The following is an 11,388-nucleotide window of genomic DNA, read 5'->3' as shown; positions in this document are numbered from 1 at the left end:
ATGTGAATAAACGAACAGTATCATAGCGTTGCATTCTTTTTTAAAGTGTGTTTGCATTGTTCAACTTTGCGTTCAACATTTGCGTTCAACTCAGCGCAGGGTTGCACGAAAAAAAAGTTGAATGGCTAAAAATATCAAAATATGAAAAAATATCAAAATATTCGCCATAAAAAGGTGTTTGCATTGTTCAACTTTGCATTCAACTTTTGGTTGAATGGCCTTTCAACTAATCGCTTTCAACAAAGTTGGTCGCCAGCCAACATTTAGCCATTCAACTTTTTTTTCGTGCAACCCTGCGTTGAGTTGAACGCAATTGTTGAACGCAAAGTTGAATAATGCAAACACTGCTTTATATTCGCTCTGTTCAATAACAAAAATTAGGGCTTGGTACTCGGTAGGGCCCTGTTTCCACAGGAAAACACCAATGTTGTGATAACCATGTCACAAAATATATTTCCAATGGATACCGCCTATTTCTCATGGGCTGCAATATATATCAGCGCCTATTGCTTGACATCTATTGAAGGCAATTTGATTGTTGGACAGCCATATTTTCACTTAAACGAAAGCGTGCTGGTGGTAACATCGATGAAATATTAATTTTAAATCAAAATAAGGATCTGTTCCCTATTGGATTATTTATGATAACGTTTAAGGAAGTTATTAAGCAAGTTTTTTTAAAGAGTTAAATGTTTTTGAACACCGAAATTGAGAGTATGTTGTCTGGCGGCGTTATGCGGCAAATGCTTATACATATCAAGATATCACTGTGCTCACACACAAACACTTGCCATCATACTACTCGTCAAAATGACAGTTGGTAGGCCATCGGTGTGTGCATGTCGAGTTTTACGGTAAATTTTCCCCCATGTATGTATTTTGTTTGTGTAAACTTATTTTAGGATCGGTTTACCCGTTACCGAATTATCGTGGTGGAAGCTTGATAATTTTTCTGATAGATGGTAAATTGCAATCAGGTGTACGATATTCATCCAATTACACTGTGAGACAAATGGTAGGGGTCAGTGATCGGGAAGGGTTCAAACTACCGGGGAAAGTTATATCGGTAAAAAAGAAGTTATACGTGTCCCGGCGTTTCGCTGGGTCACGTCTAGGAATCGAGATATATATATAACTATCATATAGGGGAAATTGTCACCTTTGGTGGTCTTTTTTTGACATAACTCGAGAACCACTAGTCCGATTTTGCTCAAACAAATTTAAAAAAATTAAAAATTACAATTCCTTTAATCTGTTCATATAACGTTTTTCTATATAATCAACAGTTTTAAAAAAATTTATTATTTTAGGCAAAAAATATTTTTTTTCTTCATACATTTATTTTTACCGGCAAAACTTAATTTAAATTTGATTGAGCAAAATCGGACTAGTGGTTCTCGAGTTATGTCAAAAGAAGACCACCAAAGGTGACAATTTCCCCTATATGATAGTTATATATATATCTCGATTCCTAGACATGACCCAGCGAAACGCCGGGACACGTATAACTTGTTTTTGACCGATATAACATTTCCCGCTGGTTTCATCCCATCCCGATTTTGACTGTCGCATAGTGTAATGAATCCGCCCGCTGCCGAAAGGTAAATAAAATTCCTTCAATTTTTTGTCACAATTTATTTATTTTTTATAGGAAAAAAGCTACGAATCAGATGTTGATAAACATACATAGTTTACCAGACTAAAGGTGTGGTTAAACGTGGCAATGCCAGCTCTTTTTCTACGCATTTTGCTGTCAGAATGTGAAATCGAAAGTCTACTTTCCCGCATAAAGAGTCAGAAAGTCCTTTTTGCAGATTTGCAGAAATCACTTTCGGCAATAAAAATTGCGAGGTGTAACTGCAACTGAAATTACGCAAATCGCTTTCGGGAAATAATTTCAACTTGCTCGTGCAATAAATGTTAAATTGTTTTGGAAAATGGCTTTTCATAAGAATTATTGGTTTTATTCCATATTGATGCTTTGATACTTAAATGAAAAAAGTGATACGTATTGATACATTTTAAACCTCTTTTCTGCTACAATTTTTCACAAGCACGCGGTCACACTGGTTAAAAGATTTAAACATTCAGTTTCCGCTGCTATTCTTTCCTTCAAAATCAAATAGTGAACTAGCAGGTCCCTGAAACTCGCCCTCTTGTGATTCACACACTTTTCTGGTGACAAAATCAAAGCTTTTTTAAAAGTATTTAATTGACCAAGTAGGTAATCGTTTCAAATGTTCTTCGATTAGGGTGATTAAAAATGTTTGGCGCGTATTCATAGTCCAGCAACTAAGTCGAAACTAACAAAGTTACAACTTAAATTTAAGTACCAACTTAAAATTTACCTCTATTCATAGTCGCATTTCAGACTTCTACTAAGTAGTTTCGACTTAGTTTACGATATAGAAAAACGAGTGTGAAAATGTATCGATTTTTTTTACGATATTTTGGAAAAATTACATTTTTATTAAATAATATCAAGTTTGATCATCCGTTTATGTAATTTTTATTTTCATTGCATGATTATGCAAAATAATAAGGTATCATTTTCTTGTTAATTGTGTGAAATAGCCAGAACTACCGCAGTGATGTGAAGTCGATGTTTATCGAAAGCATGCTGTGAAACATACAAATAGTAGATATCTAAATGTTATGTACAATTTTACTTTAAAAGAACTAGCGTGAAACTGACTTATTATTTAAAAATTTATCTAAATTATTCAATTATAAAATTGTGATGTAGCTTTATTCGAATTGTAATACGCATTTAATTTCATCTTCCGATTAAAATGGATCGCTTTTTCTAAATCTTAATTGGAGATTATTCAATATTATCAAAATCACCCTCTACCAACTTAATTTTTACATATTTCGTCTGTTTTCCCTTAATTTAATAAAATACTTCTTCCTAGTTACGACTTAGTTGCAGCTTCAGCCGAAACTAAATTTTAAGTTGGTACTTAGCCAGAAAAGTCGAAACTAAGGCGACTATGAATAGCTTTAGTTGTGACTTAGAATAGTTTCGACTTAGTTGAGTACTAAATATGACTATGAATATGCGCCTTTGTCTTTTAATATGCTTCCTAAGGCTTTCTGCACATTGGTCGTCCAATCATAGTTGCTTCATCGTCACAATCATGATGAAACGATTACATGACGACTACACTTTCGCACACTCGGTCGTGATGTTTCAATTCATTTCGCATCTAAAAATTCACTTGGAGCAGGTATTTCCTGTTTTTCTGGTTGATATTTTCGCCCAATATTTACAAAAACTTGAATTTTTTTTTAATATAGAGTGTGCTGCAACAATTTTAGACATCATTTTTCAGTAAATACTGTCTTCTTTTCTTTTCCTGAAATGTGTTTTGTGTGTGCACGCAGAGACTTTTTACAATTTCGTCATATTTTATAGTTAAAACGCTCACATTTATTTAATTTTAATGCAATTATCTACTTTTTAATAATTTCCATAGATTTTATGCAAAAAATACTAATTTTTATGCAAATATTCACCTTTTCACTAATTTTTCCCTATAAAATGTAAACAAACAATGCGTGCACCACGATTAGCAAACGTTATCCGTTTCTGCATCTTCTACGATTTGCTGATAACTAGCCGATAACGACAAGTGTGCAGATCTCCTTTGAAATGCATGTCCTCGGCTCAAAATTTGAGGGCGAGACGATAACGCAACTATGATTGGACGACAAGTGTGCAGATAGCCTAAGGGTAAGCACATAGTGAAGCGGCGAGCAAAATATCCCAGCAATAAAAAAGGTAATCGCTTTTAGTGGTAACGTGTTCTAGAAGGCATAGCAGTATATGCCTTCAAATTTTTGCGATTCTTTAAGGCATTGCAGGTAACGCAAGTAGAATGTCCTACAATATTAAATTTATTTCGATTCTTTGTCTCATTTCGGGGAAAGCAAGGCAGAATGTCCTATAATATTTTTTTTTTATTTCGCTTCATTGCTTCATTTTGGAGAATGCCAACTAGAATGCTACATCGTAGTCAGCTGAAAAATAGAATGAATATCCAAAAATTCTTTTTCTACCGTTACTTTCTGTTGAAATTTGTCTCGCATAAACATCACGTTTTGTTTTGTTCAATTTGCAACGAAATTGAAGTCAGTCAATGAAGTGAAGTACAAGAGTGAACAAGTACAATTTTAAGCTTAATTAAATATGCATGTATGTACATACCGTTTTTTAAATAAAATCTAAATACCTAAATACATACATATGTATGTATAAAAACTGATTTATACAAATTTTAATTAATTTTAAACTTTTAAGACATTTTCTGATTTCAATTTAATATAAATAAGTATGTACTTATCTAGGCATTCTACATTAGTTTCTCTGTAAGGCATTCTTTGTTCGCTTCTCTAGATTCTGTTTATCCATGTGTTCTCCCTTCGTTTGAAGGTAATGCTGCGGGTAAGCGCTTACCGCCAATGACATGCCCTTGTTAAAAGAAGGCCTTCTTGAAGCGAAAGGGTAAGCGATTCCCATCGCCTAGCTCGTTTCCACTTTCGTTTCTATGGTAATCGTGTTTTTTGCTGGGATCGAGCAAAACATCAAGCAAAGCGTCAAAAGAGCAACGAATCTCTCGAAACATAGTGGAGCATCGAGCAAAGCGCCAGACGCGCAAACTTCATTCAAAGTTTAGCGTTTACGAAATAAAGTGTGTTTTCTCTGATGAATAATGGATTTGTTACTATATGAAAATTCATCGTTGAAGATTTTTTACTTAATAAAAATGAATAAAAGGAAAGGATTTAGAAGCATCTATAAATAAAAGCAGAAAACAGAAGGGAGAATTTAACCATCTCTTTAAAGAACTACGTCGCGACCCCGTAAAATTTCAAAAATATTTCCGTATGAAAATTGATACTTTCGACTACATTTTAAATAAAATTCAAAACAAACTCATAAAAAACTTGACCAATTTCAACAAATGCCCAATTAATGTAGAAGAAAGACTGGCAATTACAATAAGGTAAAGTTACAGTTTTATATAAACTAGAGTGCCAGTTACTGTCTAAATTCGACAGTTTTTCTGGTTTTAGAAGCCTTGGAGAAGTTTTCTAACTTAACACGTAGCTAAACTTATACGGTCAAATTAACTAACCGGAAAATGTTCTACTTTGGAACTAAAACGTAACTAAAATTTTTTTATCTGAGAAGGTCTTTGGAGGAATTCGGCAGGACTTGGAATTGACCCGATAAATTCAAGTTTATCGATAAATTTCAATGATTTGATACATATAGATAACAAAATTCGTACACTCGACCAATTTCGATAACTGTGAAATTGAGGGCTCGATAAATTTCGATAACTCGAAAATGTAAATTCTTTGGATACCTTTATAAATTCTTACTCTCCACATTTTTCGAAAACTATCTAAACATTTTGGTAACTCGTTACACTCTGTTAACACGATAAAACTCGATAAGCAGTGATAAATCGATAAGCTTATATAACCGGAAATTTCGATAAATCGATGTATTTTGATAATTCCATAAACTTCGATTCGTTGAACCAACCAATTTCAGTAGATCAATAATTATCGATAACTCTGTAAGTTGAAAGAACTCCATGCATTACGACATCTCGATAAATTTCGTTAAGTCTTTAAATAATGATAATTCAATAAATATCGATAATTTGATACATTTCTTTAACTTGACAAATTTTGTTAATCCCACACGTTTTTATAGCTCGATAACTATCCGTAAATTTGGACAACTTTGGATTATTATATCGAGTTTTATATCGATATTGTTATCGATCTTCATCCTCAACCTTTTCTTCATATTTATCTTTATTTTTGCATATTCCTCTTCACCTTTAAATCAAATTGTTTAAATTTACTTTGATCTTCGTTTTTGCCTGTATCTCTAGGCATCTTTGCTTTGTTTTTATTCTCAAACCGCTAAACCGCTTAGAACCATTACCATGTGCATTATTCCCCTTGAATTTGACAATTTACTCCCAACCAACCAACTACCGCTAAAGAAGTTTCACTTCACAAATTCAAGAAATGTTTTTACCCTTTCAGTTACCCTATTTCTTATGTATCTGTCATTGTCTCCATTTTCGTCTTTATCTTCACTTTTGCCTTCTTTTTTTGACTTCATCGTTATCATTTATTTCCTCCTTATTGAACATGTTGCAGCAACATCTATACACAAATACGGAAATGTTTAAACGACGGTCTAGGCCGTAATTTTCAACCAATTTTGAAACCATAAAAACTCTACTCATCTACAGAAAAATGCTTTTCCAATGGTGTTCTTGGTTTGGAAATCGGTTCGGTAGAATCACCAAACGAACGGGAAATTCATGTTAGCGTATTAATATATAGATTTATTAAAATTAAGAGCAACTACATATTTCAGTTTTAAGGCACATTAAATCCTTTTTAAAAAATATCACATTCAGTTCGGTAATAGTTCAAGAATATATAAAATATGTTTTATATCACTTACAAAAACATAAGAGCACATTTCATTATAAAAAAAAATTAAATATATACGCATTTAAATCAGTTAAAAATAAATAATCATATTTCATTTAAACTAAAATTAAAGACGTAAACGTGAGTAAAAAATAACACAGTTCAACCAAATTTTAAACAGTTTGATCTCGAAAGCAGGACCGATTTAATCTCATAAATTTTTCTAAATAAATATATATAAATAAACTCTACAATATGGGAAATTCTACAGCCAATTCACATGAAATATCCTACTGAGAGTACTTAAAGGAAATCGCTAATGAATTGTACTTAAAATGGAATTTTCCGAATTGCCTTTTAAGTATTGATGGAAAACATATTCGCGTAAAAAGCCCCGCTCACTCCGGCTCTATGCTTTATAACTATAAGAACTTTTATTCAATCGCTCTGCAAGCTGTAGCTGATGCCAATTACAAATTCGTAAAAATTGATGTAGGAGGATATGGAAAAAAATCGATGGGGGCACCTTCCGCGCTTCCCCGCTTTATAATTTAATGGAAAGTGGACGGTTAAACATTCCGCCGGATACAACTTTTCCATCGACAGCAATTACTGTACCATATGTGTTTATAGGAGATGAAGCATATCCTTTCTGCGTCATTTACTCAAACCATATAGTAGAAATGCTTTAGATGCTGAGAAGGAGTATTTTAATATGCGGCTTTCGCGGGCAAGACGTACCGTAGAATGTGCCTTTGGAATTATAAGTGCTAAATTTCGGCTTTTATGGAAGCCGATCGAAACTTTGCCAGAACCCGCAGACAAAATAATAAAAGCTATATAAATTTTACACAATACCACCAATAGGCATGTTTTATTCAACCATCACAAGCAAATAGCTAAATCTTGGTCAAATAAAACGAAATTAGCTTATTTCCTATGTTATCCTTTATTTTGACAGTTGTTTGACTGCAAGTAGTGTCAAAGTAAGCTTTTGTCTCTTTCTGATTGGCTGAAGGAGACAATTTCTGATGCTGAATGGAAATACCTCTTGTTCAATATACAAGCCAAGATAGCTTTTCATAAGCCAATATAATTATGTTGGGTAAGTCCTCCATACAAAATAAGCTAATAGCTTAAATTTCTGGACAAATAAAACACGACTATTGACAAAGAAGGATTCGATGGATGTTATGAAGAAATAATTTCAAATTTGCCTAACATCGCAGGTACCAAGCAGAACAATAGATCAACTGATTCTGCCAGTTTGGTCAGAGAAGCATACAAAATCTTTTTGTGCCGAAATAGAATATAAATTTTCAGTTTCTTTTTATGCATTATTCAACTAAAACATAATAAATAAATAAAAATGTTGCTACTAACTTGATGTATTCATTTCTGCCGCAACTTCCCCCCACAGTTTGTCCAGCACGTATCTATTACGATGCAGATTTGCAAAAAATAACACCAATTAATTTCTCAATATTCATTTCTTTTATGATTTTTACTTAAATATATCTAAAACAATTCAAAACGCAGCAAACGGTTACAACGGAATGAGCATCGAGCAAAACGAAGAAAACTAAATTTGTTGAAATCGACGTTATGCTCTTTAGACTAGTTTTCTCTATGTCATATTTTGACGCTAAAATTTGGCGCCATATTTTGACACAGCTTTATCTCCTTTATCTATACCTTTACCGATGGTATTATGGGCCACAAACTGACAGATAGCCGATTTAGCAGCGCAATAACACGACTAAAGACCTATCCTGATTAAAATTAATCGATAAACAGCTTTTTAGTCCAATTTGACAATGTGTTTTCACTTATTTGACGACAAATGCCACTGAATTTGACATAGTGAAAACCAGCCTTTTTGCTCTATTTACGCTTTGCTCGTTACTATGTTTGCTCGCCGCTTCACTATGTGCTTACCTTAGGCTTTCTGCACATTGGTCGTCCAATCATAGTTGCTTCATCGTCACAATCATGATGCAACGATTACATGACGACTACACTTTCGCACACGTGGTCATGATATTTCAACTCATTTGGCGTCTAAAAATTCACTTGGAGAAGGTATTTTTTATTTTTCTAGTTGATAGTTTCGCGAAATATTTACAAAAACCTGCAATTTTTAAAATATAGACTGTGCTGCAACAATTCTAGACATAATTTTTCAGTAACATCTCTTTTTCTCTTTTCCTGAAATGTGTTTTTTGCATGCACACAGAGACTTTTTACAATTCCGTCATATTTTATAGTTAAAACGCTCACATTTATTGAATTTTAATGCAATTATCCACTTTTTAATAATTCCCACAGATTTTATGCAAAAAATGGTAATTTTTATGCAATTTTAATGCAAATATTAACTTTTTCACTAATTTTTCCCTATAAAATTTAATCAAACAATGCGTGCACAACGATTAGCAAACGACAGTGCCGTACTTATCCGTTTCTGCATCTTCTACGATTTGCCGATAACTAGCCGATGACGACAAGTGTGCAGATCTCCTTTGAAATGCATGTGCTCGGCTCAAAATTTCAGGGCGAAACGATAATGCAACTATGATTGGACGACAAGTGTGCAGATAGCCTTAGTCAAGTTTATCACGCGGTTCATTAGCCTCTTCTGGAAAGAATTTATTTGAAAAGAAAAAACCGCCAATGGCGATTTCAGAAATTTTTACGCGCAAATATCCAAAAAATAATAATTGCCAAATTGGCGCGAAATCGCCAAATCTGGACACTCTGCTTCCATTAGCAAATTTTCATATAAAAATGTACCAGAGAATGTTAATGGGGCAACAGTGCCAACAAGTGCGCAGAATCCCTTCACTTTCATTTCCCCCGCCTTGTCTAGAATTCTTCCTCTTCTTCAACTTTTTCACAAACCGCAGAAAAGCCAAAAAATCAATTTTGATCACAAATTATTATTTTATTTCATTTTATAAATAATATATAAAAAACCACTTCATCTAGTCGGACTCGAACCCATAACGCATCGGAAAAGCATCATCGTCGCTTCGCCTCTACCAACTATGCCGCATCACATTTTGAATGATAGGCATCTTACAAGCTAGATGTACGCTTCAAAAGGCAAGTATGAATTCAAATATTTTTTCTTTTTCGTTGACATATCTACATCTACGTACCAAAGGATATATGTGCGTACTTGTAATTTTTGCTTATACGAACACACGAAATTTACCTGAAAAACCTTCCTATCAAAATTTTATCAAAAATCAAGTTTGCTTTTATAAATTTTTTTTTATTGATATGCCTTTTTTTAATTATAGGTCTGTTATGTATATAATAAAAAGAATTAAACTCATTATAATGATATGAAAAAAGTGCTAATAAACCATTTTAAAATTTGAAATTACGTAAAAAAGACAGGAAAAAATATATAAAAAACTTAAATTATGGGATTTAAAAAATCCTGAAATAAAAAAAGAGTTTATTTATTTAAAAACTTTATTCAATATAATTTTACTAAATGTTTTTTTATTTTATTACTATTTTTTAATTCAATTTAATTTTATTTTATTAGTTTATTTTGTTTTACTTTATTTTACTAGTTTATTTAAATTAAATTGATAATTTTATTTTATTAGTTTAATTTAATTTCATAATTTAATTTTATTAGTTTATCTAATTTAATATGATTATTTTATATTATTAGTTAATTTTATTATTTATTTTTATTATATTAATTATTCTATTTTATTTTATTAGTTTATTTAATTTAATTTTACCTGATTATATTTTATTTAATTTGATTTTTTTATATCATAAAAATGTCCAGTTCATAGTTGTAAACAGGGACGGAAAATAATCATAATTTTTAAAATTTTAACCAAAAAATCAACAAGTTATAATCGACATATTTTCTACTGGAATTTGTAATGATTTTTTATTTTTCGGTTCACCAATAAAGATTTCATAGATTTAATCAGGGACCGTAACGGTTATAAGTTTTATTATAAAAATCACTTTTTAATCGTTATTAACTGAGTTTTATTTTTTGCTCGGAAAATAATCGTTACGTTTTAAGTTTTATTTTTTGCTCCGAAAATAATGGTTACGTTTTAAGTTTTATTTTTGCTCGGAAAATAATGGTTACGTTTTAAGTTTTATTTTTTGCTCGGAAAATAATGGCTACGTTTTAAGTTTTATTTTTTGCTCGGAAGATAATCGTTACGTTTTAAGTTTTATTTTTTGCTCGGAAAATAAAACTTAATTTTTGCGTATGCGTATGCGCTTTTTTGCACTTTTTCTTTAGAAATCTGGTTCTTTTTGTTTCTGCCCTGGTATCTGTATTTTCATTACCCACTCCACAGTGGCGTTAAAGGTTCAATGCAGCCGCCCCCTGTCTATTCACGCATGCGCATGCGCATACGCACAAATTAAGTTTTATTTTCTGAGCAAAAAATAAAACTCAAGAAATAACGATTATTTTCCGAGCAAAAAATAAAACTTAAAACGTAACGATTATTTTCCGAGCAAAAAATAAAACTTAAAACGTAACCATTATTTTCCGAGCAAAAAATAAAACTTAAAACGTAACCATTATTTTCCGAGCAAAAAATAAAACTCAAAACATAACGATTATTTTCTGAGTAAAAAATAAAACTCAAAATATAATGATTAAACTTGACTTTTATAAGTAAAAATAAAAAAATAAAAATCAGTGCCGCTGGAGGTACTCCGAGTAATAAGAAATATATTGGGTTACTCCTTATGCACGTAGCATTTCTCTTTCCGCGTGATTTTTTGAGTTGGAATTTCAAAGGATAATCGTTATTTGCGGTCCCTGGATTTAATAATTAATACTTGAGTTTTATTTTTTCCCTCAAAATAAAAATTATTATTAAACGATTTTTATTTTTTTGATAAAAAATAGTGATT

The sequence above is a fragment of the Rhagoletis pomonella genome, unplaced genomic scaffold (assembly GCF_013731165.1).
Source record: "Rhagoletis pomonella isolate Grant_MI unplaced genomic scaffold, Rhpom_1.0 Rhpom_scaffold_00001, whole genome shotgun sequence".
Lineage (NCBI taxonomy): Eukaryota > Metazoa > Arthropoda > Insecta > Diptera > Tephritidae > Rhagoletis > Rhagoletis pomonella.
Note: the sequence above shows the minus strand (reverse complement) of the source record.